Below are 12,650 nucleotides of genomic sequence, written 5' to 3' on the forward strand. Positions count from 1 at the left end.
ACGGTTGGATTACCCAAATTTTATTGATGAGCAATCTCATGTTAAGTGGGCACGATCTCTGTTTTGACAGGACGGGCCAATGGGGCGTGGCCTCGAAACACGGAACGCGGGATGTAAAATCGGTTCAAAACATCAAAGGGTCAAGTCTGATGCTTCGCCGAAAAAAGTTGTCAGTAAAAGATACTATTCTTATTTTTTATATATCCTGCCTTTGCGGCTAACGGTTGTGTTCACTATGCAAAGTCGGATACAATTCTTTCACGGAGGAAAGACGATGTGTACTATTCAAGGAACCCGCCTCGCAATGCCGAAGACAATCTGCACGTCGAACACGTCGTCATTGAAGACTGGTTCAGGGGCTACTGTGGGAGTCCTGGACTAAGGGGTCCTCGGGCGTCCGGTCTATTGGATATGGGCCGGACTGATGGGCCGTTAAGATACAAGACAGAATATCGCCTCTCGTGTCCGGTAGGACTCCCGTATGCGTGGATGGCAAGTTTAGGTGTACGGATATGTTATTTCCTTTCTGTTAAACCAACTTTGTACAACCCTAAGCCCCGCTGGTGTCTATATAAACCTGAGGGTTAGATCAGAGGCAGGATCACAACATTGCTAGGCTAGCCAATCTAGGGTTAGCCAACACGATCTCGTGGTAGATCAACTCTTGTAACCCCAATACCCTTCGAATATAATCAAGCAGGAGTAGGGTTTTACCTCCATTAAGAGGGCCTGAACCTGGGTAAACAAAGTGTCCTTTGTCCATAGTTACCATCGGTCCTCAGACATATAGCTTGGGTCCCTCTACCCGAGATCTACCGGTTTTGACACCGACACCAAGGGATATACATCATGTCCAATTATACAAAGATATTTTTTAGTACCATGAACGGAATCATGGGGAGGAATTGTACTACATTCGCAAGCATTTGGTGGTTCCATGATTTCATCCATGCACAGAGTGCTCATTGAATTATTTGATTTGCAACTATTTCAAACTAGTGATACGAAGCATCAACATAGTGATTGATTCCGATGATACCCAATTAAGTGGCTTTCCAGGATGACAGGGGAGGGGTCTCGGAGTCCTTCCAGGTGTTGAGGAACGTGTTGTGGTACCGATCACCTTGGACCGCATCCATGGCGGCGTAGGACTCGAGCTCGACCATCTCCTCGGCCGTGAGCTCCACAGAAAGCGCTCTCACATTCTGGTTGAGATTCTCAACTTTTGTTGTGCCGGGTATGGGGCACACATCACTTCCCTGGTGATGAACCCAAGCCAGGGCCAGCTGGGACGACGTGCAACCCTTCCTCGCAGCCATCTCGCTCACGCACTCAAATATCGTCGCGTCCTTCTCCATGTTCTCGGGTTGAAATCTTGGGAGATTCTTAAAACGCAATGGGGTGCATTTGTTAGAAAAAGGAGAAAGGAGAAAAGAATGCTAGCTAACCGCATGAAAAAGTATCATGGGTGGTTCATTTACCTTGCCGAAATCATCCTCTGGTAATGTGTCCAACAGTTTAGGTCCAGTGGATAGAAAACCTCTGCCTAGTGGACTGTATGCCACATTCCAATGCCAAGTTCTCTGAAACAGTAAATAATTTGTAAGTTCTTTTTTAGGACGTTTCATAAGTACTATGAAGCTGATTTTGAAAAGAAAAGGCAGGTTTGTGGTCGTTGCAAAAACCTGCAAGTTGGTATTATATCTTCTTCAACATCTCTTGACCACAAAGACCACTCCAGCTGAACAGCGGTGATAGGATGAACTGCATGTGCCCTTCTTATTGTCGCTGCCGAGGCCTCCGACAACCCGACGTATTTCACCTTTCCTTCTTGGACTATCTTCTTGATCTCACCCATCTACATGCACACGGAAGTCAAGAAGGTAGACTGGTCAATACCTACAAGCCCTCAATCTTGTTGGGCGAATAAGTCGCGGCGACGCACCGGACACGACCAGCGCATGTATGGACGCGAGCTGGCCGGGTCGGACATGTCGGGGGGACCGCGGGTGCGTGTGTGCGTGTGGTGCACGGGGTGGCCGTGCGGGTAGACACTGTGCATGTGTGTGTAGACTAGGTCAGTACGTGATCCGAGCGCAGCGGAGCGCGTGATCGTTGAGGGCTCGTCGGAGCGCGCGAGTGGGTAGGAGCGAGTGGGTTGTTGCCTAGCTTGGCTCGAGTATAAAGCTCGCGGTGGTTGTCGGTGTCAAAACTGGCGGATCTCGGGTAGGGGGTCCCGAACTGTGCGTCTAGGCGGATGGTAACAGGAGACGAGGGACACGATGTTTTACCCAGGTTCAGGCCCTCTTGATGGAGGTAAAACCCTACGTCCTGCTTGATTAATATTGATGATGTGTGTTACAAGAGTAGATCTACCACGAGATCAAGGAGGCTAAACCCTAGAAGCTACCCTATGGTATGATTGTTGTTCGTCCTACGGACTAAAGCCATCCGGTTTATATAGACACCGGAGAGGGCTAGGGTTACACAGAGTCGGTTACAATGGTAGGAGATCTACATATCCGTATCGCCAAGCTTGCCTTCCACGCCAAGGAAAGTCCCATCCGGACACGGGACGAAGTCTTCAATCTTGTATCTTCATAGTCTTGGAGTCCGGCCGATGATGATAGTTCGGCAATCCGGACACCCCCTAGTCCAGGATTCCCTCAGTAGCCCCTGAACCAGGCTTCAATGACGACGAGTCCGGCACGCATATTGTCTTCGGCATTGCAAGGCGGGTTCCTCCTCCGGATAATTTATAGAAGATTGTGAACACCAGGATAGTGTCCGGCTCTGCAAAAATAATTTCCACATACTACCGTAGAGAGAATAATATTTACACAAGTTCAATCTGCTGACGTATTTGATGGTGTGATGTCACACCACTACCAAGCCTTTACTTAAATTGTTTTTATTGTACCACCTCAGCGCGTTTAGCGAAGCGGTTTCCTTGGCACGTCTTGTGAAGCAGAGATCGTGTTCGCCTTATTCCGGGATTCCCATCAATACGGACGTGGGTAACCCAACCGCGCCATTGATTGCGGTGCTTGGGGGATAAGCGAGTTTTATCAGGCCGGTGGGGACGCATGTTTTTGTCCGCCCATATAAGGGGATAAAGATCCAACCCTATTACATGCGCCTTCTTCCTCCTTGGCTTATCCATCTCTGCGAACCCGAGCTCCAGCGCCCAAGCCCGCACATCTCACCTCAACCTTCTCCAACTATGTCCGGAGCGGGAGGCAAGTGGATGGCCTCCTCCGTCATGGAGGGGCAGATCCAGAAGCTGCACAGCGCCAGATACTTGTCCAGCGACATCGCGCACCGGCTCCCCATCGAGGGAGAGCTCGTCCCCACCCCCAAGCCCCATGAGAGGGTAGTATTCCTTCCCCATTTCCTCCGCGGACTGGGCTTCCCACTCCATCCCTTTATCCGGGGCTCATGTTTTACTACGGCCTGGATTTCCATGATTTGGCCCCGAATTTCATCCTCAACATCTCGGCGTTTATCGTCGTGTGCGAGGCCTTCCTCTGCATCCAGCCCCACTTCGGCTTATGGCTCAAGACCTTCAGTGTCAAGCCGAAGGTTGTGAAGGGCAGTCAAGCGGAGTGCGGAGGCGCCATGGTGGGCAGGATGTCCCACGTTACCTGGCTCGAGGTCACTTTCGTGGAAACCATCAAGGGGTGGCAATCGGGGTGGTTCTACATCACCGAGCCGCGTGACCCCGAATGGGCAGCGGCCCCCGAATTCAGATCCGGCATCCCCACACGGCTCACCTCCTGGAAAGAGAGCGGACGGACATGGGGTGATTCGGAGGAGCTGACCGGACTCCAAGCTTGCATCCAAAAGCTAGTGGACAAGAAGCTCAAGCTTGTCAACATAGTCCAGGTCATGCTCATCCGCCAAATTCTCCCGTGCCAACGACGGGGCTTCAACATGTGGGAGTTTGATCCGGCGCAGCACCAGACTTTGAATGGGCTCTTCGACACTACGTACGAAGATGTCTGGAAGGTGCTGTTCAAGGGCGCCGAGGCTCCCGCATCCGCTACCAAAGACCGCGGATTCAGCTTGGAGCGTCCAGCTGATGAGGTAAGTGATTTTGTCCTTTAAGGGATGCTTGTTTTCCATAGTTTGACTCTATGCGGGATCTAAACTCCCTTTCCTTTGACAGGACTGGCTGAAGAAGGCCGAACAGGCTATCTGTCCGGCCCCATTGCCAGAGGACCCAGCGGACACCCGTTTAACGGGGCTGCCGGCTCCGGCACCCCACGTGGTGCCGGAGAAGAAGGCCAAGAAGAAGGCCACGGGGACTCGGAAGAGTTCCCATTTTCAGGTGCTATCGGATGACGACTCCGAGGCCGACTCCTCTCACCAAGGTGAGGAGGAGAAGAAGAAAGCCTCTTCCCCAGCGGGGGGAGAGAAGAAAAGGAAGGCCTCCCCAGCGAGGGAGGCCGAAGGGTCCAAGAAGGGAAAAACTCTTCCCCTGGACTGTTCTGCCAACGCCAGTGATGACGACGAGGACTGGCCTCCAAGGGCCAGGCCTCTGGCAAGATCGTGAGTATCCGGACTCCCGAATAACTTCATGGTTTATCTTTTTTGCCACACAATGTCTTTCTAATACCGCACACAACCCTGCAGTCCGCCCAAGGATGATCTTCCCGCTTCATCGAGCGGGTCCTTAGGTGCGTCGGATATGGATTCTCTTCTAACCGCCTCCACCCCCCGTGACACGGACGACGCCGAGGTGGGATCCTGGTAAGGGACCCGCCAGGAGGAGGAGGCCCCAGAGGTGTCGCAGGACAACCTCCCGGACTTTGCACCGGACTCGGCTCCGGATCCCATAGTGGCTCCGGAGTCCGGCGGGCAGCCCCTTCGTAAGAAGGGCAAGACCGTGACACCGGCAGCCTCCGTCCAACCGGAGGCGCCGGATAGCTTGCTGGAGGCGCTCAATGGCGCCTCCATCAAAGAGGAACACCGCACTGTTATGAGTGCGGTGATTCAGAAGGTGCAGCTCGCCAAGAGCGGGCTGACTGAAGCCTGTAGCAGCCTTCTAACAGGCTTTGAGGTAAGAATTTTGATATATGTAAAATAGTACCGCATAGACAGTAGCCCCTGATGCTTGGTTCGGTGTTCGGAAAGAAAAGCCGGACTGAGGATCTAAGAAGATATACGCAGGAGTTATAAAAAATATGTCGATATGGGATTGCAGGCTGTGCTGCTGACCTCTGCCGCATTGACTGCGGAGGTCAATACTTTGAAGGAAGGCCTCGAGCGGTCCAAGAACGAGCTCGGCCGTGCCAAGAAGCAGCTTGAGGACAAGGAAGGTGAGTGACACCTTATTAAAATTGTACCTTACAGAAAAGGATTTTGGTTGCAAAATGAAAGACAAGGATAACGTGGATATTGCAGGGGACACTAACGAGGTGGCGACCCTGAAGGAGGCAGTGGCCGCGGCCGAACGCAATGCGGCCGCGGAGCGCACCGAGCGAGAGAAGCAGGAGGCGCGGGTGGCGGAGGTACAGCAAGAGCTCCAGGATCTCGTGAAAAAACATGAGAGCCTGGAGCGTGACTCGAAGACTCGAGAGTCTGAACTTGCAACGGCTCTTGAGAGTGCCAAAGCCGCTAAGGCCAAAGCCTACAAGGCCCTCCGAGAAATCGAGGCATTGAAGAAAATAGCAGCGGGTAAGGCATTTTTCATGCAAAGTAAGCATGTGAGTGTTAATTACCTGTTGCTTACCCGAATTCGGAGCTCTCCAGGAGCGTTTGCAGATCTTCCTTGCAGCGTGTCCGATGCTGCCGCGTTCTACCGGGCCGAGGAGGGGAGCTCGACGGAGAAGGTCTTCTGGTCTCAGTATGCTGAGGCCGGACATCCGGTGCCCCTTAGCGACCAGCTAAAGCAGCTGGTCGAGCTCCACAAGGCAGCCGAACAGGCCATGAAGGGCCTTATAGTTCGGCTGTGGCCTAAGGAGGCCATGCCTGGGAGCTACTTCGGCTTGGTGCGGCGGCTGGTGGATGCGTGCCCGTGGGTTGAAGTCATCAAGCACTCCGCTTGTATTGAAGGTGCCCGTCGGGCCCTTGCCCGCGCAAAGGTGCACTGGGGCAAGATGGATGCCCAGAATCTCGTGACGGACCCACCACCGGAGGGCAAGGAGTATCGCACGCCCGAGATGTATTATAAGAGTGTGCTGAAGGGCGCCCGCACTATTGCGGGTGAGTGCTCCAAAGATGTAATATTTGAGTAGACTCACATTTTGTTATCTTGTGCGCTAAAAACTTAGTTCATTTGCGCTAAGCAACGCATTTTAATTTAAAATATTACCTTCTGTGCGGCTGTTTATCAAATCTGAGAGATGGCAAGTCGTCGGCTTCAGCCCCCATGCCACGAGTACTGGGGTGTTCGGGATAAATTTGAGCACTCTTGTTCCCATATTTGGGTCCATCTAGGGAGGCGCTCAACACAACGAACAAGGCAACCGGACTTATAATGCTTGAACACTCTCACTTAGCCATAGAATTCTATAATTTTAAATTTCGGCGAAGCCCCTAGTCTTCGGAAGGCCGAATTTGGGGCGCTATCCATGCCTGGGCCGGACAAAGACCGGCTCCTCGCTCTAAGCGGCATAAGTCTTTAGGGACTCGCAAAAAACCTCTCGAACAGCGACCAGCTCTCGCCTCATCATGACGGTCAGTTTTAGCTTTCTCCACTGAGGCGTTAACCCAGCTCAACTGGGGCGCAATCGCAGTGGTTCTCCCAGTGCTACCTTAGCCGATACAACGGAACATAAGGTACCAAAACATGGGAGCCGGGCAAACCCAACTATTGACCCAAGACATGATTCGGAGCTGATGCATATAATGCTATAAGTTCGGGGTGCCGCACTTGTGAAAGTGTTGGACTTATCACACCATGATGCGGGAAACATAAGCCCCTGGTGTATTTAGCCGTACCAAAACGTACGGATGCGTAATGTCACAAATGAACATATGTAAGAAAAGAAATGCAATTGCAAGCAAAAAGGTGCTGCATTACTTATTCAAGAAAAACTGTTGTAAGTGCAGAACGATACAAATGGTGCGATAAGCAAGGGATGGGACTGTTAAACATGTCCCCCTCCAGGGGTAAGCTGCGGAATGGTGCATAAAGCAGATTTAATGCTCGTAATGGAGACCACCTGGATATTCGTTGTAGCCTTTCTTCTTCCCTGGTTGTTGCATCGTGAGTTCGGCAGGTCTACTGCCGAACAGGGCCTCTGACGAACGGAGTCCTGTGGGTAAAAATAAAAAAGGAAAAAAGAGAAAAAAAAAAGAACGACACACTTGAGAGCCCCTGGTGTGGTTGAGCCGCAGTCTGGGCCTATCATGGTCGTGCCCCACTCCCCATGCCCATGGTATCTTCAGAGCGTAATGGTGTACGCGAAGGACCTGTCTTGACGTTTTACAGGGGCTGGGGTTGGGGACGCACTGCTATGCGTGCTCGGCACGTGCCAGGTGGTCTTGTTGTAGGTTACTCCGGGCGCGCTTAGCTGTGTCCGGCCGCTTAACGGCCGAACTCGAGAATTGCCTTAAGAGGCTGCATTGTACTTCTGCCGCGAGAGCCGCTGTATGTTCCTCCGTGCGGAGAGAACGTTCAGTGTTTCCGTTGACCGTGATGACTCCTCGAGGGCCTGGCATCTTGAGCTTGAGGTATGCGTAGTGCGGCACCGCGTTGAATTTTGCAAACACGGTACGTCCGAGCAGGGCATGATAGCCGTTGTGGAACGGAACTATGTTGAAGATTAACTCCTCGCTCCGGAAGTTATCCGGGGATCCGAAGACCACTTCCAGTGTAACTGAGCCTATACAATTGGCTTCTACACCTGGTATGACGCCTTTAAAGGTCGTCTTGGTAGGTTTAATCCTTGAGGGGTCTATGCCCATTTTGCGCACTGTGTCCTGATAAAGCAGGTTCAGGCTGCTGCCGCCGTCCATCAGGACTCTGGCGAGGTGAAATCCATCGACGATTGGGTCTAGAACCAATGCGGCGAATCCGCCATGGCGGATGCTGGTGGGGTGGTCCCTTCGGTCAAAAGTGATCGGGCAGGAGGACCATGGATTGAACTTCGGGGCAACTGGCTCCATCGCGTATACATCCCTGAGTGCACGCTTCCGCTCCCTTTTGGGTATGTGCGTTGCGTATATCATGTTCACCGTCCGCACCTGTGGGGGGAAACCCTTCTGTCCTCTATTGTTCGGCGGTCGGGTCTCTTCCTCGTCATCGCTATGCAGCCCCTTGTCATTGTTTTCGGCAATTAACTTGCCTGCCTGCTTGAATACCCAACAGTCCCTGTTGGTGTGGTTAGCTGGCTTTTCGGGGGTGCCGTGTATCTGGCACAAGCGGTCGAGTATTCGGTCCAAATTGGACGGACCCGGAGTAGTTCTTTTGAATGGCTTTTTCCGCTGACCGGGTTTAGAGCCTCTGAATCCGGCATTGACTGCCGTATCCTCACTATTGTCGCCGTTAATGCGGCGTTTGTTTTTGTTGCGACGCGACCTGCCATTACGGTCCTTGAAATCCGGACTGCCAGAATTTTTGCTGAGGTTATTGCTGCGTGCTAGCCAGCTGTCCTCACCCGCGCAGAAGCGGGTCATGAGTGATGTGAGGGCTGCCATGGATTTCGGCTTTTCCTGTCCTAGGTGCCGGGCAAGCCACTCGTCGCGGATGTTATGCTTGAAGGCCGCTAGGGCCTCTGCATCCGGACAGTCGACGATTTGGTTTTTCTTGGTTAAGAACCGTGTCCAGAATTGTCTGGCCGATTCGTCTGGCTGCTGAATTATGTGGCTTAGGTCATCAACGTCTGGTGGTCGCACATACGTGCCTTGGAAGTTATCGAGAAATGCGGCTTCCAGGTCTTCCCAACTCCCAATTGACTCTGCTGGCAAGCTGTTAAGCCAATGCCGGGCTGGTCCTTTAAGCTTGAGGGGGAGATATTTGATGGCATGAAGATCGTCACCGCGGGCCATGTGGATGTGAAGGAGATAGTCTTCGATCCAAACCGCGGGGTCTGTTGTGCCATTGTAAGATTCAATATTCACGGGTTTAAACCCTTCGGGGATTTGATGATCCATTACTTCATCTGTGAAGCATAGTGGGTGTGCGGCGCCTCTGTACTGGGCGATATCGCGACGGAGCTCGAAAGAGCTTTGTCTATTTTGTTTGGCCCGGCCGGACTTACTGTGTCCGGCATGACGGTTGTCGTCACGTATCATGGGGCGCCCACGTGATCCATAGATCGATCTTGATTGTCTTGCCTTATCCTCCAATATATCTCGCAAGTCCGGAGCGTTCCCCTGTGGCTTTGTGCTCTTTGAGTGATGCCGGGGTACGGTTCTAGTGAAGGGCCTAGGGGCCTCTCTGTCGCGACCACGGGGTGGTCGGTCAGCCGTATTGTCTGCTGGTGATGCAGGTTCATACGCCTCCTCCTCTAATCGGGGGAGCAGCTTGCGTTTAGGGTAACTTTTGGAGGGGCGTTCGAGCTCATGCTCTTCGGCCGCGAGGACTTTAGTCCATCTGTCGGCTAGCAGATCTTGATCAGCTCTAAGCTGTTGCTGCTTTTTCTTGAGGCTGTTTGCCGTGGCCATAAGCCTGCGTTTAAAACGCTCTTGTTTGACAGGATCCTCAGGCATGATGAATTCGTCGTCGTCGAGGCTTGCCTCGTCTCCGGAGGGAGGCATGTAGTCCTCTACCTCTTCTTCTGCCGCTCTCTCATGAGGGCTGGCGTCCCCGTCCTCCTGTGTTGAATCTTGCTGGAGTGGGTTGTCTTCGGCACTATCTGGGGTATTATTATCTCCGGTGTCGGAATCTTCATTCTTGCTATGGCGGGATTTAGAGCAGCGCCGCTGACGCTGGCGCTTGGGCTGTTTCTTGGAGGGGTCATCCTCCGCTGCCCCTTCGCCATTCCCCTCCTTTGAGATATCCACCATGTATATGTCATATGATGAGGTGGCTTTCCAGTGCCCGGTGGGCACTGGTTCTTGGTCGTCTCCGGCATCGTCGTCCATACCGTCGATGTCTTCGGAGTCGTAGTCAAGCATGTCGGTTAGATTGTCGACAGTGGCTACCAAGTGGGTGGCGGGTGGGTTTTGAATTTCTTCGTCGTCCGCATCCCAACCATCCTGGCCGCAGTCCGGCCAGGGCTCTCCTGATAATGAGAGATACCTTTAGCGAACTCAGGATGTCGCCAAAAGGTGAGTGTTGAAAGATGTCCGAGCGGTGAACTCCATGATCGGCGCCCAACCGGATTCGATTGGAGGGGGCGCGGGAGGTTCGGAGTCCGGCGAGGAGTCCGGCACCTCGGAGTCACGAGCTTCATGAGGGACAAGGTCAGTGTTCGGCTCTATCACCGTAGAGGTTGCAGCCCCCGAGGCGGTGTCTAGCCATCCGTCCTCGATCTACGCAGCCGGCTCCGAATTCAAGATCGGAGCGGACTCGAGTGCGGCCTCCAGGGTACTGTCCGGCTGCAGAGCTAAATCATGCCCGTCGTGACAGTGCGACGCGCTCGGCTGTGGCTCGAATCCATCGAAGATCAAGTCCCCGCGGATGTCAGCCGTGAAGTTCAAACTTCCAAATCTGACCTGACGGCCAGGGGCGTAGCTTTCGATCTGCTCCAGATGGCCAAGCGAATTGGCCCGCAGTGCAAAGCCGCCGAATACGAAGATCTGTCCGGGGAGGAAGGTCTCACCCTGGACTGCATCGTTGTTGATGATCGAAGAAGCCATCGAGCCTATCGGTGACGACACAGAGGAACTCTCAATGAAAGCACCAATGTCGGTGTCAAAACCGGCGGATCTCGGGTAGGGGGTCCCGAACTGTGCGTCTAGGCGGATGGTAACAGGAGACGAGGGACACGATGTTTTACCCAGGTTCGGGCCCTCTTGATGGAGGTAAAACCCTACGTCCTGCTTGATTAATATTGATGATGTGTGTTACAAGAGTAGATCTACCACGAGATCAAGGAGGCTAAACCCTAGAAGCTAGCCTATGGTATGATTGTTGTTCGTCCTACGGACTAAAGCCATCCGGTTTATATAGACACCGGAGAGGGCTAGGGTTACACAGAGTCGGTTACAATGGTAGGAGATCTACATATCCGTATCGCCAAGCTTGCCTTCCACGCCAAGGAAAGTCCCATCCGGACACGGGACGAAGTCTTCAATCTTGTATCTTCATAGTCTTGGAGTCCGGCCGATGATGATAGTTCGGCAATCCGGACACCCCCTAGTCTAGGACTCCCTCAGTGGTGATGATTGTAATGGCGTGGTGTGAGTGTTGAGTTCGTGCTCAAGGAAAGGTGTTCGTGCACCGGAAAAACCACCTCGCCGTGTACCTATTCTTCTTCCTCCTTCTCCTTCTTCCTTGTTGGGTAGAGCCATGGCAACAGAGAGAAAGAGGAGATCAGCTGCGAGGGATCGGCGGTTCCAACAAATCTGTATAAATGAAGCAAAGCTGAACAAGTGTTACTACGTAGTAGGGACTGACCGTGATCTCGACCGGAACATTCTTGTCAATGCGGTGCTAGTAGTAGAGGTCGATGCAGTCGATGCCGAGCCGAGCGAGGCTGCCATCGCACGCCGCCCGCACGTACGCCGGGTCGCCGCGGACCTCCCGGGCCGGCGTGATGCCGAATTTCGTGGCCAACTGGACCTTCTCCATCGCCCCTCCCTGTAGCGCGTGCTTTATCACACAGAGAACTCTTTCCGGTCAGACATCCGCGTGCAAATGATATGGCAACTACTAGCAGGGAGCCAAGGAACACGTCGGGTGGCTATAGTATGGTAACCTACCTTCCCGAGCAAGAGCTTGTTGGTGTGGGGCCCGTAGATGTCGGAGGTGTCCAGGAAGGTGACACCGGCGGCGACGGCGTGGCGGAGGAGCGCGATCATGTCCTGCTCGGGCTTGCGCTCGCCATAGGCCGCGGACATGCCCATGCAGCCGAGGCCCTGCGCCGAGACCTCCAGCCCCTGCGAGCCGAGCTTCATGCGCGGCACAACCACCGGAGCAGCAGCCATGTCGTTCGTGCCTGCGCAGCGTGTGTGATGAACTGATGATTGGTGGATGAGTAAGGCTAGCCATAGTGGGGGTAACATAAGTAGTATCATGTGCTTGGGACTCGCAAACATGCTTATGTGGCATGCAATTAAAGAAGAAAGAGATGGTTATAGTAACATAGGTAGATACCGTAACATAATAAATGTGATGCTACTATGTGTCATGCATGGCAATAAATGAGACCATCTATGGTACTAATATATGATAATATGCACTATAGAGGTGGTAACATAGATTAGTAACATATGCATGTTACTAGTCTAAGTTACTCCCCACCCCTGTTCAAGAATTCATCCGATTAACCAGTTAACTTGCCAATTAATCCCTACTCGTAGGGTCACCGAGTATCCTATAAACCGATTAATCATCCGATTAATTGATTAAATGGTCGATTAACTTGCCGATTAGCCGATTAATCCCCTACTCACCAGCCAACCGAGCAGCTACCAGTTAACGATTTCCTCAACAATGCTCCCCACTATGACCAGCCTAAGTAGGTCTGGAGCTTGCGGTGCAATTTATAGTGCGGCGGAGGGTGTCATGGAGTAGGTCACCACTTACCAGGCTC

At 52.8% G+C, this 12,650-nt stretch overlaps 1 pseudogene; it reads right to left on the bottom strand.

Annotated features, from left to right (window-relative positions):
• Positions 1–1,043: 1,043 nt before the first annotated feature.
• On the bottom strand, positions 1,044–12,042 carry LOC123045760 (probable aldo-keto reductase 3; annotated as a pseudogene).
• Between the last annotated feature and the right edge of the window lie 608 nt (positions 12,043–12,650).

The sequence above is a fragment of the Triticum aestivum genome, chromosome 2B (assembly GCF_018294505.1).
Source record: "Triticum aestivum cultivar Chinese Spring chromosome 2B, IWGSC CS RefSeq v2.1, whole genome shotgun sequence".
Taxonomy (NCBI): domain Eukaryota; kingdom Viridiplantae; phylum Streptophyta; class Magnoliopsida; order Poales; family Poaceae; genus Triticum; species Triticum aestivum.